This window comes from Molossus molossus, unplaced genomic scaffold (assembly GCF_014108415.1).
Source record: "Molossus molossus isolate mMolMol1 unplaced genomic scaffold, mMolMol1.p scaffold_m16_p_21, whole genome shotgun sequence".
Classification (NCBI taxonomy): Eukaryota; Metazoa; Chordata; class Mammalia; order Chiroptera; family Molossidae; genus Molossus; species Molossus molossus.
This window is the reverse complement of record NW_023425357.1, coordinates 15,661,386-15,681,666: the sequence shown is the minus strand read 5'-3', so window position 1 is coordinate 15,681,666 and position 20,281 is coordinate 15,661,386. Positions and strand designations below refer to the sequence as shown.

Below are 20,281 nucleotides of genomic sequence, written 5' to 3'. Positions count from 1 at the left end.
GTGTAAATTATTCTTTATTTCAGTTAGTGCCTCCTTCATTTCTGACTGTGCATCCATAATTTCTGACTGGTCCTTTTTTATGCTCTTGAGACCCTCACTAAGTTCGCTGGGGTTCTCGCTACGTTCATTGAGCATCCTTATAAGCAGTGTTTTGAACTCAGCATCTGTTAGGTTGCTTATCTCCATTTAGCTTAATTCTTTTCCTGGAGTTTTGTTCTGTTCTTTCATTTGGGACCTATTTCTTTGTCTCCTCATTTTGGCTGCCTCCCTGTGTTTGTTTCTATGTATTACTTAATGAGAGGTATGGGGCCAACTGAGACCAGATGCCTCTTGTTTGAAAGAATTTAGGAAAACCTGAAGCAGGATCTAAGACAGGCCAATCCTATGGTAAAGCAACTGGCAACAGCTTGGGTGGGCCTGAAAGTTGGGTGGGGCGGGGCCTCAGGGAGTCAGCAGGGCGGGGCTACCAGTGTGAGCCAGGTTGCTGGAGTCCCAGATATGGCGGTTGTCTGCCAACCCAGGGAAGGGCTCACCAAAGGAACAAAGGCCTCTGACAGGTCATCTGTCCCGGAGAAAACCCCCTCTCCAGCCCTCGCTCCAGTGCCAAAGAGCTCCGTTCTTCCCTGTATGTCTCTGGCACCCCTGGAGCTGCCTCCCCTCCAAGCTTAGAGGAAGTGAGTCTGATAAGTCCCTGCGCAGGCCCTTTAAGAGGAGCTGCCTGGGGTTCCAGCTGCCTCAGCCTCCCTGAACCTCAGTTCCCGCTGGTTTTTCCAGCCAGAAGTTATGGAGACTTCTCTTCCTGGCACTGGAACCCTGAGGGGGGCACCTGGTGTGGGATGGGGACCCCTTAGTCCTCAGGGAGGACCTTCCCAGCTGAGGTGTCCTCCTGATTTTTATCCGCCACACGTGGGTGTGGGACCAGCCCCTCCGCCTCCACCTCCGCCCCTCCTACCAGTCTGGATGTAGCTGCTTTAATTCCGTAGTTGCAGGACTTCCATTCAGCTTGATTTCAGGCAGCTTTGAATGATGGTTTTTCTGTAGTTTAGTTGTAACTTTGATGTGGTTGTAGGAGGACGCGATACCACGTTTACCTACGCCGCCATCTTGACCAGAAGTCTCTTCTTGATTTTAGATCCTTGCTTTTCATGCCTCTTCCTTCTGGCCTGTAGTGTTTCTGTTAAGAAATCAGCTAACAGCCTTATGGGCACTCCCTTATAGGTCACTGACAGTCTCTCTCTTGCTCCCCTTAACATTCTTTCCTTGTCTTTAATGTTTGCCATTTATTATGAGGTGTCTTGGAGTGGGTCTCTTTGGGTTCATCTTGATTGGTACCTTCTGTGCTTCCTGAACTTGTGTGACATTTTCACCAGCTTAGGGAAGTTTTATGTCATTATTTCTGCAAACAGGTTCTCTATCCCATGCTCACTTTCATCCCCCTCTGGTAACCCTATGATGCAGATATTGTCCCAAAGTTCCCTTAAACTGTCCTCATGTTTTTTTTTTTTAATTGTTTTTTTTTTCCTCACCCGAGGACATTTTCCCATTTTTTGTTCAGGTAGAGTGGGAGGGGGAGAGAGAGAGAGAGAGGGAAACATCGACGTGAAAGGAACACATTGAGTGGCTGCCACCCGCACGACCGACCAGGGCTGGGGACAAACTGCAACCGAGGTACATGCCCTTAACGGGAACCGAACCCGGGTCTCTCAGGACCGCAGGTCGACGCTCTAACCGCTGAGCCAAACCAGCCAGGACTGTCCTCATGTTTTTTAAGTATTTTTTTTCTTCTCTGATTGAATGTTTTTTTCAACCCTGTCTTTTAATTCACTTATTTGATCCTCTGCTTCATTGAGCCTGCTTTTAATTCCTTCCAGCATATTCTTAATGTCAAATATAGTATTCTTCATTTCTGCCTGGCTCTTATTCATGATTTCTATGTCTTTTGTCATGATCTATAGTTCCCACTAAGTTCCTTGTAGTTTTCACTAAGTTCCTTGTAGTTTCCATTAAGTTCTTTGTAGTTCTCAGTAAGTTCCTTGAACATCTTTCTAACCACTACTCTATGTTTGATAACTTGCTTACCTCCATCTCATTTAGGTCTTTTTCTGGTGATTCCTCCTTTTCTTTAGTGTGGGGGTTGTTTCTTTGTCTCTCCATTTTAGTTGTCTGTTTGTGTTTGCAACTATGTATTAGATATACTTGTATTAGATATACAGACTCCCAGGCTGTGTGGGTTAGGCTTTTATAGTAAATGTCCTGTGGGACCTCGTGGTGCAGTCTCCTTGTACTACTGAGCTGGATGCTCTAGGAGTGATCCTTTTGTGGGTTATTTGGGTTCTCTGGTTGTAATTGGGTCTTTGTTATTGTTGTCCCTTTTGTGGGTGTGCTCTCCTCTCAGGCTGGCTAACTGTAAGGCTCATCCACAACCGCATCATGTGAGCTGTTGCATAGGTGCTGACAGAGCAAAATAAACCAAGCAGGAAAGAGACAAACAATAACACCTGGCTGTTTTTTAGTTATATCATTGTTATTTTTTTGTTAATCCTCACCCAAGGATATTTGTTCATTGATTTTTAGATAGAGTGGAAGGGAGGGAGGGAGGGAGAGAAACATTGATATGAGAGAAACACGTCGATTGGCTGCCTCCCACATGACCATTACCAGGGCTGGGGATCAAACCTGCAAACCAGGTACATGCCCTTGACTGGGAATCGAATGTTCAACACTTTGGTCCATGGACCAATGCTCTAACCACTGAGCAAAACAGGCCAGGGCTTCAGTTATATTCTTTTATAATAAACCAGTGATCTAGTAAGTAAAATGTTTCCTGAGTTTTGTGAGCCACAGTTAATTGAACCTGGGAAGGGGGTTATGGGAACCCTGATTTATAGCCAGTCCAGTCAGAAGCACAGATAACAACTTGGCATGCGACTGGAGTTTAAAGTGGGGGAAAGTCTTGTAGGACTGAACCCTTAACCTGTGGGATCTGATGTTATCTCTAGGTAGATAGTGTCGGAATTGAGTTAAATTGTAGGACACCCAGCTGGTGTCCAGAGAATTGCTGGGTGGTGGAAACCACCCCACCTCAGACTGGAATTGGTATCAGAACCTCGTTACTGACAGAAAGCAGATCAGTGGTTGTCAAGGGGAGTGGATTGTCTGGGAAGATGCTAGAGGGACATTTGAGGGTAATGAAAATGTTCTGTAACTTGACTGAGGTAGGAGTTACGCAGATTTCTGCATTTGTCAAACTTACCAAACTATATGCTTAAATGGGTGCATTTATTGTATGTAAATTAAGCCTCAATAAAAACAAAAAGTTGCCCTGGCCAGTTTGGCTCAGCGGTTAGAGCGTCGGCCTGCGGTCCGGAGAGACCCGGGTTCGGTTCCCGCTAAGGGCACGTACTTCGGTTGCAGTTTGTCCCCGGCCCTGGTTGGTTGTGCGGGTGGCAGCCACTCGATGTGTCCCTTCACGTCGATGTTTCTCTCTCTCTCTCCCTTGCTCTCTCTCCCTCCCACTCTATCTGTACAAAAAATGGAAAAATATCCTCAGGTGAGGATAAAAAAAAAAAAAAAAAAAAAAAAAAAAAGTTGATGAAAAAGAATGGTGTCACTGTACTTCTGTGCCCATTCTATAGGTATACATAAAGTCATCAATCACTCTTCCCGTTTCAACAAGCCAAGCAGGTAGCTGCTTTAGCTGTGCTACTCTGCAGAAGTTGGGACTGCCGTGGGATAACCCAGGTTATACAAATGGGCAGAAACCATGGGCCAAACAGATGATAAATGGCAACCAGCTCTTATCCTGGTGCTGGAGATCTGCAGGAAGCAGTGGGACTATGGCCAACGGAGAATGCATGGTTCATCTAAATTTAAGTCCTGGCAGCCTGGCCGGTGTGACTCAATGGATTAAGCATTGTTCCATGGACTGAGAGGTCCCGGTTTGATTCCTGGCCAAGGCACATGCCTGGGTTGTGGCCTCGATCCCCAGTGAGGGGTGTGCAGGAGGCAGCCGATCAATATTTTCCCCTCACATTGATGTTTCTACCTCTCTCTCTCTAAAAAATCAATAAAACATATGTATATTTATTTATTTATTTATTTATTTATTTATTTATTTTTTTAAATCCTCATCTGAGGACATTTTTCCATTTTTTGTACAGACAGAGTGGGAGGGAGAGAGAGGAAGAGAGAGAGAGGGAAACATCGATGTGAAAGGGACACATCGATTGGCTGCCACCCGCACGACCAACCAGGGCCGGGGACAAACTTCAACCGAGGTACATGCCCTTAGCGGGAACCGAACCCAGGCCTCTCTGGACCGCAGGCTGACGCTCTAACCGCTGAGCCAAACCGGCCAGGGCTATGTATATATATTTAAATTCTCACCTAAAAACATTTTTCCATTTATCTTCAGATAGAGTAGGGGAGAGAGAGAGAGAGAGAGAGAGAGAGAGAGAGAGAGAAACATTGATGTGACAGAGACACATTGATTGGTTGCCTCCCGCATGACCCCAACCAGGGCTGGGAACTGAACTGCAACCGAGGTACATGCTCTTGACCGGAATTGAACCTATAACTCTTCGGTCTTCAGGCCAACGCTCTAACCACTGAGCCAAGCCAACCAAGGCCAATAAAACATATTTAAAAAATTAAATGTAAGTCCTGGCAGATGGGTGAGCTCAATGCTATAGACCTTCCAATTTTTCCAGCTGAAAGTCCAGCTGTTATCGCTGTCTTGAAATCTTATACTCTGATAACCAATTCAAAACGCTGAAGTATTGGTGTGGTTTAAGTGTTGAGGCTTGTGAATTGGCGTAGATTCCAGTTTGTGGCCTCCGCGACAGTGGAGGCGGAGGAGAGCTCAGACGTTGGGGATGGGAGGGGGAGGAGGCAAGAGTTAGTGTCATTTTGGCATAAGCGCAGCTCATGGATACCTTTGACAACTTTAGAAAACCATTCTTACCAGTCCCTTGTTCTCAGTTCAAAGTCCTTGCCCACCCCAGCAGCCCTGCTCTGAGAGCCACAAAGCATGTCTCTGAAGAACACAGCCAGGCAGAGGAGAGGAACTCCTGGGACCCTCAACCCCAGGTCCCTCTTATGCCCACCCTGTCTCCTCCTCCTGCCCCACGTCCTGGAGACATTGTTCTAGAAAGCTCTCCCTTTTTGCTCTTCCTGCTCTACACCCTCTTCTCAGGTGTTCCAATCCATTATAGCAACTTTGATCACTGATGACTTCAAACATCTGTCTCCAGCGCCAGAGTCTTGTACCCAACTGTGTATAGGGACATCTCATCTTCGCAAGTTCACACCAAACTTTTCATTTTCTCCCCCACATCTGACGGTGCTTCCCAGCCTAGTCCACCTCTGTAAAAGGCAACACCATCTACCTATATGCCCAGGCCAGAAACCCAGGCATCATTATCTTTAATCCTCACCTGAGGATATATTTTATTGATTTGAGAGAGAGAGGGGGAGAGAGAGAGATGTGAGAGAAAAGTATCAATCAGTTGCCTCCTGTATGTGCCCAGACCAGGGATCAAACCTGCAACCTGTTGGAGTACGGGACAACCTTCCAACCAACTGAGCCACCCAGCCAGGACCCCAGGCATCATTTTTTTTTTTTAATCCTCACCCGAGGACATTTTTCGATATTTTGTTCAGATAGAGTGGGAGGGGGAGAGAGAGAGAGAGAGAAACATCGACGTGAAAGGGACACATCGAGTGGTTGCCACCCGCACAACCCAACCAGGGCCGGGGACAAACTGCAACCGAGGTACATGCCCTTAGCCGGAACCGAACCCAGGTCTCTCCAGACCGCAGGCCAACGCTCTAACCGCTGAGCCAAACCGGCCAGGGCCCAGGCATCATTTTTTAAAAAGACTTCATTCCTTTTCATGGAGGGGAGTACAGGGACTGAAAATAGGGGATATCTGTAACACCATCAACAACAGTACATAAGTAAATAAGTAAATAAATAATACAATGATCACCCAATAAAATGAAACTTTTTCAAGTGTACATTTTTCCACGTGCACAGTTCTGTGAATTTTAACACACATAGATTCCTGTAACTGCCACCAAAATCAAGATAAAGAGCCGTCACAGTCACGTCTGCCCCTCACCCCTAACCGCTGAGAACCACATACTGTTATCATGGCAGTTTTTTATCTTTTCAAAACTGTCACACAAATGGAACCATACAGTCTTTAACCATTTGAGACTGGCTCCTTTCACTCAGCATAATGCCTTTAAGACATTGCTTCCTAGTATGTTTCCTTTTATCGCTGACTAGTTTGTTCCATTTTACGAATGGACCACAGTTTGCTTATCGATACATCCACTGAGAGACAGTTGTGTTGTTTCAGTTTAGGGCAGTTACAAACAGAGCTGCTCTAAACGTTCACACACAGGTTTTTGAATGGACTTGTTTTCATTTCTCCAGGTCAAATATCCAGGTCAGAGATGGCCGAGTCCCACGGTAATTGTGTGTTTAACTTTTTAAGACATCTTCAATCTGTTTGCCAGAGCGGTTGTACCATTCTGCATTCCTTCCAGGAATATACAAGAGGTTCAGTTGCTCCACATCCTCGTCAGCACTTGGTGCTGTTGGTGCTTTTATTTTAGCCATTTTGATAGGTGTATAGTGGTCGAAAAGCCACGCCCGACGCCTTCTCATTTACTACCTGCGTTCAATTCCTCATCACGTCCTATTTCTTCTATCTCCGGAATATATCTTATACAAATCTGTTTCTCTCCAACTCCATGGCAACCATTCTCTCGCATCTGAACTATTGCAAAATCTTCTAACCTGGTTTTTCTTCTTGTCCTCATCCTCATCAGTTCATTCCACAGCCAGAAGAAGCTTTGAAGAACATAACACGGAGAATGTTATTGCCCTGAATAAAGCCTTTTATGGCTTCCCATTCCAATCCCTCTTCACGGTCTACCAGGCTCTGTGCCTTCTGGCCCTGCCTCTCTCTGCAGTATCTTCTGCGGCCACCTCGCCTGCACCGACACCGCTCTGCTGGCGTGGCCCCAAGCGGGCCAAGCTCTCAATCTCTGCGGACACCGTTTCCTCCACACTTTACCTGGCTGGCTCACCCCCTTCTTACAGCTTCTCTCTCCAATGTCAGTCTTTTTAATATATATACACACGCCCTGGCCGGTTTGGCTCAGCGGTTAGAGCGTCGGCCTGCGGTCCCGAGAGACCCGGGTTCGGTTCCCGCTAAGGGCACGTACCTCGGTTGCAGTTTGTCCCCGGCCCTGGTTGGTCGTGCGGGTGGCAGCCACTCGATGTGTTCCTTCACATCGATGTTTCTCTCTCTCTCTGTTCCTCTCTCTCCCTCTCGCTCCATCTGAACAAAAAATGGAAAAATGTCCTCGGGTGAGGGAAAAAAAATAATATATATATATATATATATATATATACACACACACACACATATACATATATATATATAAAATATTTTTCTTTCAATTACAATTTCCATGCAATATTATATTAGTTTCAGATGTACAACATAGTGACCAGACATTTATATAGCTTACAGTGATCACCCTGTCCAATATCAGCCTCTAGATAGGCTTTCTCTGATCATCCGGCCTCAAGCACCCTCCCCATTGATGCTATCTTACATTGTGCTATACGACAGTTTGATTTACATATTTGTCTGTTCATTTGTTTACTATGTGATTTCTCCCTCTAGGCTGGGAAGCTCTCGACAGCAGTCACCATGTCTGTTCTATTCATTACCACCTACCCAGGTGCCTAAAACGGCACATAAACACAGTACAAATGGCATTCGATAAACAAATAAAAAATGAAGCGTATCTCTTATTGTTCACTGTTATAAAAATGCTACAGGAACATCCTTTTACATACATGCTTGTGCACTTGAACATGTCCCGAAAGTGGTACAGCGGGATTAAATGGTATATGCATCGGAAATTTGTATAAACACTGACAAATCACCTTCCCCAGGTAAACCAACCCTCTCTCCCCTCACAGTCTGTAAGAAACGCCAACCCTGCCAACAAGAGAAAATATGCTTTAATTTTTTTAAGTTGATATTTAAAATTTTAGTATCTCAGTGTATTAGTCAGGGTCCCCAGAGAAACAGAAACAATAAGATGCATACACATAGAAAGAGACTTGTGTAGCCCTGGCTGGTTTGGCTCAGTGATTAGAGCGTCAGCCCGTGGACCAGAGAGTCCTGGCTGCGGTTCCCATTAGGGCCACATACTTTGGTTGCAGTTTGTCCCCAGTTGGGGTCGTGTGGGTGGCAACCACTCAATGTGTCTCTCTCACGCCAATGTTTCTCTCTCTTCCTCCCTCTCTCCCTCCGGCTCTATCTGAAGATAAATGCAAAAAATGTCCTCGGGTGAGGATTAAAAAAAAAGGCTTATGTTAGGGACTGGCTCAGGTGACTTGGTGGTGGGGTGAGTCCAAACTCTGCTGGAGGCGGCTGACAGGCTGGAGACTGAAACGGGCTGTGGTTGCAGTGGTCGCAGGTGAAGTCTGAAGGCAGCCCGCTGGGGAGCTGCCTCTTGCTCAGGGGATGTCAGCCCTTTGTTTATCCAGGTCTTTTTTTTTTTTTTTTAATCCTCACCTGAGGACACTTTTCCATGTATCTTCAGATAGAGTGGGAGGGAAGGAGAGAGAGAGAAACATCAATATGAGAGGGACACATCGACTGGCTGCCTCCCGCATGACCCCGACCAGGGCCAGGGACTGAACAGCGACCGAGGTATGTGCCCTTGACCGGAATCGAACCTGCAACTCTTTGGTCCAAGGGCCGATGCTCTAACCACTGAGCGAACCAGCCAGGGCCTATTCAGGTCTTTAACTGATTGGAGGAGGCACACCCACATTATGGAGGGAAATCTGCTTTACTCAAAGTCTACTAATTCAGATGTAAATCTCATCCAAAACATCCTCATAGAAACATCTAGAATAAAGTTTGAGCAAATATATGGGCACCATGGCCCAGCCAAGTTGACACATAAAATTAACCGTGTACTCAGTACCACTTTAACTTTAATTTCTCAGCTAAAAATTAATTAATTAATTTAAAAATCTATCAGATAAGAAGTGAAGTAGAAAATACTGCATATTGTATATAATCATTTATGGTTTTTTCCTATTCTTTGCCTCTTTCTTATTTGATTTGTCAGAGTTCTTTGAATATTAATATATAAACCCTTTATCAGTTATATATGTAGAAATATAGTGGTCTTTTATTTTGTTAATAATAATTTTTCCAAAACATTATATTTTTATGTGCTTGTTTCTTTGATGACTTCTACATTTATGTCATGCTAGGAAAAAAACCTTCTCATTTCTAAGGCTTAGAAGTAATCTTTTTTTTTTTTTTTTTATCCTCACCCGAGGACACTTTTCCATTTTTTGTTCAGGTAGAGTGGGAGGGAGAGAGAGGAACAGAGAGAGAGAGAGAAACATCGATGTGAAAGGAACACATCGAGTGGCTGCCACCCACACAACCGACCAGGGCCGGGGACAAACTGCAACCGAGGTACGCGCCCTTAGCGGGAACCGAACCCGGGTCTCTCAGGACCGCAGGCCGACGCTCTAACCGCTGAACCAAACAGGCCAAGGCGAAGTAATCTTATATAACACCTATACAACTTCCATAGCTTTAAAACATATATTTGATCTTTAATACACCTGGATTTTGCTTTTACTATTTAATTACAGCTTTTCCCACTGAAGAGGCAACTATCTCAACATTATTTGTTGACTAGTCCATTCTTTCCCACACTGACCGAAATAAACACGGGTCATTTAATGAGAAAGAATCCTCGACGTGTTATCTACAACAAGCTATCATCATTTTACCCATCTCATTAGCCAAACCGCTGAAGATTCAAAATATCCAATGTTGAGCGAGGGGCACAGAAATGACGCGTGTCGCACCTCACAGTCATCTTTCTCGTAGGTCCCCGCCTGACCTCTGAGAAGCCCTGCTCTAAGGACGTGGTTCATCCTTTGGTTGTCTCACATCAGAACCCTTTCTCTTGTTTAAGGAACTGCCCACGTATGAATTCTAATCTTGGTAGGAAGCGGAGCCCGGCTCCCACTAGAGAAGTTTGTAACGCTGAGACTGTTTTCCACGCATCCTTGCTATGTAACGCAATCAGGTGTGCCTGCCCAAATTCTAAATCTAAGGTACAAAATGGTACAAGAAGGCGGGACAGTGGAGAGTTAATCCTGGTGGTGGCAGTAGGAACGCCAATAGAATGTGGATCTAGGGCCCAGTGTCCAGTGCGTGTGTGTTTGGGGGAGGGCTCCTGGGTCCTCATTGGACTGGGTCAGTGGCATGACTTTTATGTGGTCCTGGTTGCGCAGCTTGTTTTACTCTTCAAGTCTGGTTCTCCAGCTTTCCTGGAAAATCAATGAGCCATCAGACATTTTTTATCATATAAATTAGCCAGAGTAGGCCTCTGTTGCTGCAATTAAGACCCATCACAATGATGATGAGCTAAGAAAACCTGCATTCTAATGAGAGCTGCTCAGCGCATTAGTGATCTCTTTGCTGTATTAAAAGGGCAAAGAGACATTGCTTGATATCCATTCAGCTGGCGAATCCTGGAAGCTAGACAATGCCAAGTATGGGTGGGAGCGTGGCTCAGAGTTTCAGTGGAGGTGAGGCTGCTGCCTCTGCCCTTTTTCTTTTTTCTGTCTGCTTGGGTCCTATCCACTCTCCCATCTGGGCCACCTAATGGAAGAAAGGGCTGTGGCTGGGCACTGTGGGCCACACTGCTGGCCACTTCCACAAATGATCTCATCTTAGTTCTAGGTTTTCTCTGTGATAAGCAACATAGCTCATAATAAATGCTCAATAAATGTTAGCTACAAATATATATTTTTTGCTTTTATTTTTTTTTGAGCAATATTATACACATATACTCAGAAAAAAAATTAACTGTCTAAGAGGCTATACACCCCTGGCCAGTTTGGCTCAGCAGTTAGAGCATTGGCCCACGGACCAGAGAGTCCCAGGTTCGGTTCCCGCTAATGGCATGTACCTTGGTTGCAGTTTGGCCCTGGCCTGGTGGGGTCATGTGGGTGGCAACCAGTCTATGTGTCTCTCTCACATTGATGTTTCTCTCTCTCTCTCTCTCTCTCTTCTTCCCTCTCTCCCTCCAGCTCTATCTGAATATTAATGTAAAAATATAAAAAATGTCATCGGGTGAGAATTAAAAAATAAAAAATAAAATAAAAGGCTATACAAAGACAAACTGCTAAGTCCTGCCAGTGTGGCTCAGTGGTTGAGCATCGACCCATGCACTAAGAGGTCGCTGTTTCGATTCCCAGTCAGGACACATGCCCAGGTTGTGGGCCCGAACCCCAGTGGGGGGCATGCAGGAGGCAGCCAATCGATGTTCTCTCTCATTGATGTTTCTATCTCTCTCTCCCTCTCACTTCTTCTCTCTCTAAACTCAATAAAGGGGGAAAAAATTCAAAAACAAAAAGACAAACTGCTAACAGTTTCCTGGGTATACCGCCCCCAACCTCATCCTTACCCAACATCCAGAGGGACCCTTTGGAAATGTGAAGTGGATGACAGTACACCTCTGTCCATCACACTCCGGATGTCACTCTACATCCTGACACGGCCACAAGCCCCACACAATATGGGCCCAGCTGACCACCCTGACCTCATTCCCATGACTCTCCCCTCACTCAGTCACTCTGGCCTCCCTGCTGACCTCCTTTGACACTATGGCTCATCTCAAGCCTGCTGTTCCTTGCTTGAATACCCGCAACAGGGTCACACCTCGTATTTTTCTTCCTTGTGGGTCCCTGCTCAAACATCACCTCTTCTGAGAAGACTTCTAGGACTGCCCTCACTTTCTGTGCCCCGCCCTCTGTTTTTCCAGTCTCTGTGTCCTTCAAAGTGCCAGCCTAGCCCCTGGCTTGATGTTATATATCTGTTTCCCAATCTGTTCCCCGTCTTCCCTCAACAGAACATCTGCTTCGTACAGCAAGGCCTGTTCACAGCTGATTGCCCAGCATCGGTGAGTGCTGCCCCCTGGGGGCTGCTCTGCAAGTGTTCACTGAGTGCATGTGCCGGTATATGTCCCCTTCTCTTACAACTCACCTTTTTTTTTTTTTAATCTTTATTGTTGAATGTAGAATGTATTACAGATGTTCCACATTTTTCCCCCATTAACCCCCCTCCTCTCCACTCCCGCCCCCCTCTCACTATTTCCCACACTATTGTCCGTGTCCATTGGTTATGCATATAAGTTCTTTGGTTTATTTCTTCCCACCCACCCCCATCCCCTTTCCCTTTGAGGTTTGTCAGTCTAGCAATGAATTTGTACTTCTTAATCTCTTCAACTTTTTCACCCATTCCCCCAACCCCCTTCCCATCAGCAACCAACAAAATGTTCTCTGTATCTATGAGAATGTTTCTGTTCTACCTGTTCATTTTGCTTGTAGATTCCATTGTTGATAGAAATGTATTCATTGCCATTTTGTTTGTTCATATAGTTTATCTTTTTCTTCAAAAAGACCCTTCATCATTTCATATAATAACGGTTTGGTGGTGATGAACTCCTTTAACTTTTTCTCGTCTGGGAAACTCTTTATATGGCCATCAATTCTAAATGACAGCTTTGCAGGATAGAGTAACCTTGGTTGTAGGTTCTTGCTTTTCATCACTCTGAATATTTCTTGCCACTCCCTTCTGGCCTGCAAAGTTTCTTTTGAGAAATCAGCTGATAGCCTTATGGAAACTCCCTTGTACGTAACTAGCTGCCTTTCTCTTGCTGCTTTTAAGATTCTCTCTTTGTCTTGAACCGTTTGCATTTTGATGATGATATGTCTTGGTGTGGGCCTCTTGGGGTTCATCTTGTTTGGGACTCTCTGTGCTTCCTGGACTTGTATGTCTGTTTCCTTCACCAAGTTAGGAAAGTTTTCTGCCATTATTGTTTCAAACAGGTTTTCGATTTCTTGTTTTCTCTCTTCTCCTTCTGGCATGCCCAAGATGCAAATGTTGGCACGCTTGAAGTTGTCCCAGAGGCTCCTTACACTATCTTCATTTTTTTGGGTTCTTTTTTCTTTTTGCTGTTCTGATTGGGCGTTTTTTGCTTCCTTATATTCCAAATTGATGGTTTGCTTTTTGGATTTATGTACTCTACTATTGAATCTGTGTAAATTATTCTTTATTTCCGTTAATGCCTCCTTCAATTCTGACTGTGCATCCATAATTTCTGACTGGTCCTTTTTTATGCTCTTGAGGCCCTCACTGAGTTCATTGAGCATCCTTATAAGCAGTGTTTTGAACTCAGCATCTGTTAGGTTGCTTATCTCCATTTCACTTAGTTATTTTCTTGGGGTTTTGTTCTGTTCTTTCATTTGGGACCTGTTTCTTTGTCTCCTCATTTTGACTGACTCCCTGTGTTTGTTTCTGTATATTACTTAACGAGCAGTATGGGGCTAGCTGAGACCAGATGCTGCTTGTTTGAAAGAATTTGGGAAAACCTGAAGCAGGATCCAAGACAGGCCAATTCTATGGTTAAGCAAGTAGCAACAGCTTGGGTGGGCCTGAAAGTTGGGCGGGGCGGGGCCTCAGGGAGTCAGCAGGGCGGGTCTACCAGTGTGAGCCAGGTTGCTGGAGTCCCAGATATGGCAGCTGTCTGCCGCCCCAGGGAAGGGCTCACCAAAGGAACAAAGGCCTCTGACAGCACGTTTGTCCCGGAGAAAACCCCTTCTCCAGCCCTCGCTCCAGTGCCAAACAGCTCAGTTCTTCCCTGTATGTCTCTGGTGCCCCTCGAGCTGCCTCCCCTCCAAGCTTAGAGGGAGAGAGTCCGATAAGTTCGTGCGCGGGCCCTTTAAGGAGCTGCCTGGGGGCTCCAGCCGCTTCAGCTTCCCTGAGCCTCAGTTCCCGCTGGTTTTTCCAGCCAGAAGTTATGGAGATTCCCTTCCTGACACTGGAACCCTGAGCGGGACACCTGGTGTGGGATGGGGACCCCTCAGTCCTCAGGGAGGACCTTCCCAGCCGAGGTGTCCTCCTGATTTTTATCCGCCACCAGCCCGCCGCGCCACCTGCGCCTCCGCCCCTCCTACTAGTCTGGATGTGGCTGCTGCTTTAATTTTGTAGTTGTGGGACTTCCATTCAGCTGAATGATGGTTGTTTTGTAGTTTAGTTGTAACTTTGAGGTGATTGTGAGAGGACGCGATACCGCATTTACCTACTCTGCCATCTTGACCGGAAGTTCCACACTCACCATTCTTATACCTCGCTTTTTTCATTTAACAATACATCTCGGAGCTGGATCTCCACTGGCGTATGTACATCTGCCCCATTCTTTGTTAATAGATGGATAGTATTTCTGCTCTTGGATGCCCCATAGTTTTTATCTAACCAAACCCTTTATTGATTACTATAAATTGTTCCCAGTCTTTTATTATTATAGAACAAACAAACAAAGAGAAAACTGTGATAAAAATTTTTCTTTATGAACATGGGAAATCATAGAGGTCCACTTGTTGGGTCAGATGGTGTAGGATTTTTAATTTTGAAAGATATCATCAAATTACACCCCCAGAGAAGAGTCCCAAGTAACAGGGGGAAAGAGAGAGAAGTAGATGAGCCAGAGAGTGAGGGGGGCAGGAAGCGGACACTGTGGATCTGTAAGCCACTGCAGGACGGTGGCTTTAACGAGATCTGGGGAGACTATGGGATGAGGGGTAGAGGATGGACATGACCTACTTGTGTTCTACAGGATCATTCTGGCTGCGGTGTGGAGAATAGACCGAAGGGGGCCACATAGAAGCAGGTGGCCCAGACAGATGGCGGAGTGATGATAGCCTGAACAAGAATGGCAGCGGTAGCTGGAGTGAGGAGGGGTTGGATGTGGGGTATTGTTTGAAAATTTGCTGACTGACAGCGTAAATGGCAGAGGAGGAGAAGAGTCAATGATCTCTTTCAGGTCTTTCGCTGGGGTTCCTGGGACGCTGTGAGTGAAGGCCTGGAGAGGCAGCTACCGGTGAGGGGGAAGCATCTAGAAAGCCTCAATTTCCTAACAGGTAAGGTTTTATGAGCTTAGCTGGTTTGTGTAGTTTCAAAGGGGTACAGCTGAACTTCAGTGAACCCAAATAAAAGGCAAATGAGAGCAGAGACTGCCTCGAACCTCGTTCCCTGGTGGGGCCCTGCCCCTCCCTTCTCGTTGCTTTCCCTGTCAGTGCATGCTGCAGTATGTATTGCTGGACACTTCTGCTCCCTGTCATCCCACGGTGTTTCCTACTCATTCTATTTTTAGCATCCCCACATCGGGCCTTCACCGTGTCTGTTGCTGCTGGATGCTGAAGAAGACAGCAATGGTGTCAAGAGATCAGGAGGGCTCTGAACCAGAAAGGGGCTATCGGATTCTGACTGGCTGCAGCAGCTTATCAGGACATACCCAGGACTAGGAGAGGAAGATGAGATCAACAGATGAGACAGCATCTGGTTTGAGGTCAACCAACTCCAGACGAAAGTCAGCCCTCTCAAGCTCGCTCCTGTGACCTCCCGTCACGGTCCACAGGGCTGAGCAGCCCGACCTGTCTTCCACTCAGCCTTCTGTTCCTCCTACACAGTGAGCTTCTTCCCACCACAGGGCTTTGGTACTTGCTCTTCCCTCCACCTGGAATGCTCTTCACATGGCTGGCTCCTTCTCATCAGTTCAAATGTTCCTTGTCAGCTCGGGCCTTTGACATCTCTCTTTTAAAAGAAGCTCATGCCAGTCTCTCTCTCGATTTCCCTTTTTGCTTCCTTCCTTCACTTGAAATCACCTGGTTGGTTCGTTTATTTGTTTACTCTCTGTCTTGTTCACTCATGTTCTCAGGGTAAGGGCTCAGGGTACTTGATGAATAGGAAGCAGAGTGATGGCGAAAGGTGTGGCATTGTGGAGAGGAAGAGCACATGGATGATCCATGCAAATCAATCTGAACTTTGACTCAGTTGTGTTAGACTTGAGATAATGCCTCTGCCTGCTTTCATGATGCAGCTGTGTGTGAGGTCAAGGCAGCCTTATGTTGTAAAACAGCTTAGTCTGAATTCCCCTTTCTACCTCGGTGACCCTAGGACCCCAGCGCCAAGATGTCCGTTACTGATGACTTGGCTGACAGACTAAGGATGAACGAGAGCAAGCAACAAGCACAGGTTCTGACCTCCTCTTTGCTTGTATCATCAGGTAGCTCGGACAGCTCCCTTCAACGTCCATCCTTTCACTCCATGCATTTAAGTGCCCATTGTATGCAAGGGACTATGCCAGGTTCTTTTCCAAGGGCCAACTTCAAAATAGTTACTTCCAGAAGAACCAATCTTACTCAACACTCGCGCCCCATGAGAAGGGGTGGGTCACCCCTGGAGGCACTGCCCTTTTCCAGGCTGAAAGGGGACTTACTGAGAGACTCCCGAAGTCTTAAAAATTGCCCATGGTCCCGGCACCTGCTACAAGGAGGGTTCTGCTGCCCTGTTCCTGACCTGGGAATCAGATCTGCACGGTTGTGGATGGTGATGGAGAAAGGAGGCCCCACCCCAGTGTTTTCAGATAATAAGAGAAGCCGTATCCAGTCATCTTCGCCTTTCCAGTAAGTTTCTGTTCTCCAGTCAAATGCAGGCAGTAAAGTGGCATGAAGTAATTTGGTAGAGAATAAAAGATTATTATGTTGCTTTCATCCCATGTATATCAAACATCAAAACCGTTTCCTGAGTGCCCATTTTAGGACAGGCGCGGTGTGGGTCAGGGAGGGCCAGACTGTGGGAATGTGGAGAGATCGCTTGGGTGCAAGGTCGAGAGTAATGAGCCAAGTGAGAAGAGGTCATTTCTTCTGGAGAAAGTGATCTGAGGGTCACTCTTCCAGGGGAAAGAACAAGGGTCTCCCTGGGCAGGGTCAGGCAGAGGAGAGACAAAGCATCCTCTGTGTCCATATCTTCACGTATCTGCCTCGAGGCACCATCATGAAACAACATGGACCCTGCACAGGATGATGAGGGGCCAACTGAGAAGTCAGGGGCCTTGAGAGAAAAGATGGGGGAGGAACAGCAGACGAAAGAGCAGAGGGAGCAGGAAGTGGATGTGTGTGCAAGATCGTTTGAAATAACTGTCCACGCAAAGGAAACAGAGAGATCACTTGGAATGCAGAAGAAGGAGGAAGCCCAAAAGAACAGTTGTGATCTGGATTCTGGGAGAAATAAGTTTGGTGGGGACAAAATTTGGAGGGAGACCCCGAGGGTCAAGCTTCCTTGCAAAGAGCTCAACTATTGACCTTCATGTTTTCGAACATGTTCGTGGAAGAGAACAAGGTAGTCCAGTTGGATGAGGTTGCACTTGCTTCTGAGACCTGATGTGTTTGAAAAGCCATCTGTCTGCCTCCATGAAAAGACAAGGCACCCAACTTTGCTTATGCCCAGGGAAGAGGCCATTGGGATTATGACCATAGGAGGAGTTGGGCTAGAAGGAAAGCCTGTAGATAAACTCAGGGAGGGGGAACAGAGTATGGGGTTTACTCTCCAAGAGGGGAGAGAAGAGGCCGTAGAAAAGCGAAAGTGGCAAGGACCAGGCACTGGAGAGATGTTGCTAGTGAGGACCGGAAGCAGGTGGGAGCAGGAGGAAAACAAAGGTGAGCTCAGTGCCAACTGGGCGCGAACCTCCCTGTTTCACTTGGTTCTCTACAAGGGTCTCCAATTCGGGAATGAACTGCACAGATGGATGCCAGTTCATTTGTCAGCAGAAACAGGTTAACTCCTCCAGCTTTACTTGAAATGTCTACGTTAATGAGAAGTTAGAGGAGATGAAAGGTGACTCCTGAGTGACGTAAATCTCATGCACATATACTCTCTTCAGGGGGAGAGAGAGGGTGAATCTGCAGGCAGAATGCTGGGAGTTGTGGTCGTTCTGGTGAAATCACTGGTTATAGGTGGTGCAGAATGAAAACAGGCTGATGCTGAGAAGACTTGGAGGGATTTTCCAGAGTCACATGACTGATCTGAAGCATGACTGGGACTGGACTCCTGGTGACCTGACCCAGGTCAGGCCCCTCCTGTTAGCACACCCAAACCTACAGGTTTTCTTTGAATGGCTCAGCATATGATCAAGAAATTGGGCATCTGGGATTCACCTTGGGTCTAACCTGCTTTTCCCTCAAGACTTAATCAAATCCCCATGTTCAAACATGGAGCTGAGAAATTTGTATTCAAGCCCAATGTCTTAAGGCCAGAGAAGAAAAAGGAAATCTGCAACGATAGGGCGAGGGGAAAAAGCCACAACCAGGCTGAGCAGAATATGGAAAAACTCAGAGACAAAACAGACTTCCTCCCTCTTCGTGATAAAGAAGCCTGTCTCTTTCCTCTCCGTCCATATAGCCATTCACTGACTGTCAGATATTTGTTGAGCACCTACCATGAGACAGGCACAGTTCTAGGTGCTAGGGACACAATGGTGGACAAGACAGATATTGTCATTGCTCTCACAAAAGGCCCTTTCCAGTGGGGACTTGGACACCTCAGAACTTTTTCTGTGGGAGCATCTGAGACGTCAACATTCCTAAAAGACTAAATCAATCAATCTCTCTCTCTCTCTCTCTCTCTCTCTCTCTCTCTCTCTCTCTCGGCTGGAAATAGAGAGGAAGACAATGCTAAAGAAGTTATTTGTTTGGGAAGCAAGGAGGCCTTCTTTCTCCATGACACACAGGAAGCAGAACAGTACTCAATTTGAAGTGTTAGCAATAAACACCCAGTGGATCAGGGAGAGGAGATGCAATGAAGCTGAGAATGATTTGGAGCTGGGAAACCATGGTCAGAGAAGATCTGACCCCGTCTTTTCTCTGTCCAGAAAGGATGGCCCCAAGTCCTAGAAGCTTGGGATTTCTCTTCTTGTACATCATTATCTTTTCTCATCAGTCTCCCAGCCAACCTCCTGGCCTTGCAGGCCTTTGTGGATCGAGTCCACCAGCCCCTACCCTACACCTGTCCACAGCCTCCTGCTCAGCCTGATGCTGGTGGACCTGCTGCTGCTGCCCTTCAAGATTGTTGAGGCTGCATTTGATTTTTTTGGCCCTTGGGGGACATACTCTGTGCCCTCACTGGCTATGGCTCCTGGCGGGCATCAGCATGGAGCGCGACCTAGGAGTGGCTTTCCCTGTGCAGTAGAAGCTGTTTTGCTGATCTGTGTATTGAGTGATTGCTGCTTGGGTCTTCTGGACCTTGTCCTTTAAACACTGTAGCATTGAGGTCATTGTCCCATAACTTACCAACCAACAATGTGATGAATGATGCTATCAGAACTTCTCCCAAGAGCTGGGCATGGTGCTTCCTATGAGGCTGGAGCTGTGTCTTGTCCTCTTCTTCATCCCCATGGTGGTCACCGTCTTCTGCTACTGGTGCTTTATTTATATCATGCTCTCCTGGCCCCAACTGGGAAACTAGAAGTGCTGGAGGGCCATGGGGTTGGCCACTGTGACCCTCTTCAAGTTCCCAGTCTGTTTGGGGCCCTACCATGTGTCTCATCTGATGAGTTTCTTCCAGAAGAGAAGTCAAAGCTGACGGGTGGGTGTGGTGTTGCTCGGCGCTTTCAATGCTTGCCTCGACCCCCTGGTTTCCTATTTTTCCTCCTCGGTGTTCATAAAGCCTTTGATGAAAGACCACAGAGGCCACAGAGCATTGGCGCCTTACTGTCAAGGTGCTAGAGGATTAAGAGTTAGGGAGCCATCTGCAAAGAGAGGAAAGGGGAGCTTAAGTATGGCCACTGTCAGCTTCACAGGAGACTAAATTTGTCAACTTGTTACTTCCGTGCAGGGGAAGGCTCAAAAAGGGGACAATGAAACAGAGCTAGGGCGAGTTCTCCCGTGTCTTGCTTGAGCATCTCAAATCCAATTCATCCATTTGGGTGAGTGTTTTCGTTTTGTTCCCCGGTGTTTGCAACATTTCCTTATTTATGTTTGGTATTGCTTCATGGTAAGCCACAGGCTCTGTTCTCCTGCAATGTCACAGTCCTGGAATTCTTTGTCTTCCCCACTCAGTATGTATAAGATGGTAGCATTTACGTATATACTGCAGAGCTCCTTGCTTGCATCCTTTGCTCTAATTTGTGGAGGAGGGAGTTCCACATGCTGGTTCTGAACATCCAGCACAGGCAAGGTCTGGAGAGCCAGACAATCCTGCATGTGAGCTCCGAGGACCAGCACCCCAGTCAGAGCAATTGCTGGTTCGGGACTATGAAGCATGCAAGAAAAGAAATAATTCTTCAGGAAAGAGTCGGTGCTAGTGTG

General features: G+C 46.5%; 1 pseudogene; it reads left to right on the top strand.

Annotated features, from left to right (window-relative positions):
• Nucleotides 1–18,851: 18,851 nt before the first annotated feature.
• LOC118638960 lies at nt 18,852–19,781 on the top strand (annotated as a pseudogene).
• The last annotated feature ends 500 nt before the right edge of the window (nt 19,782–20,281 follow it).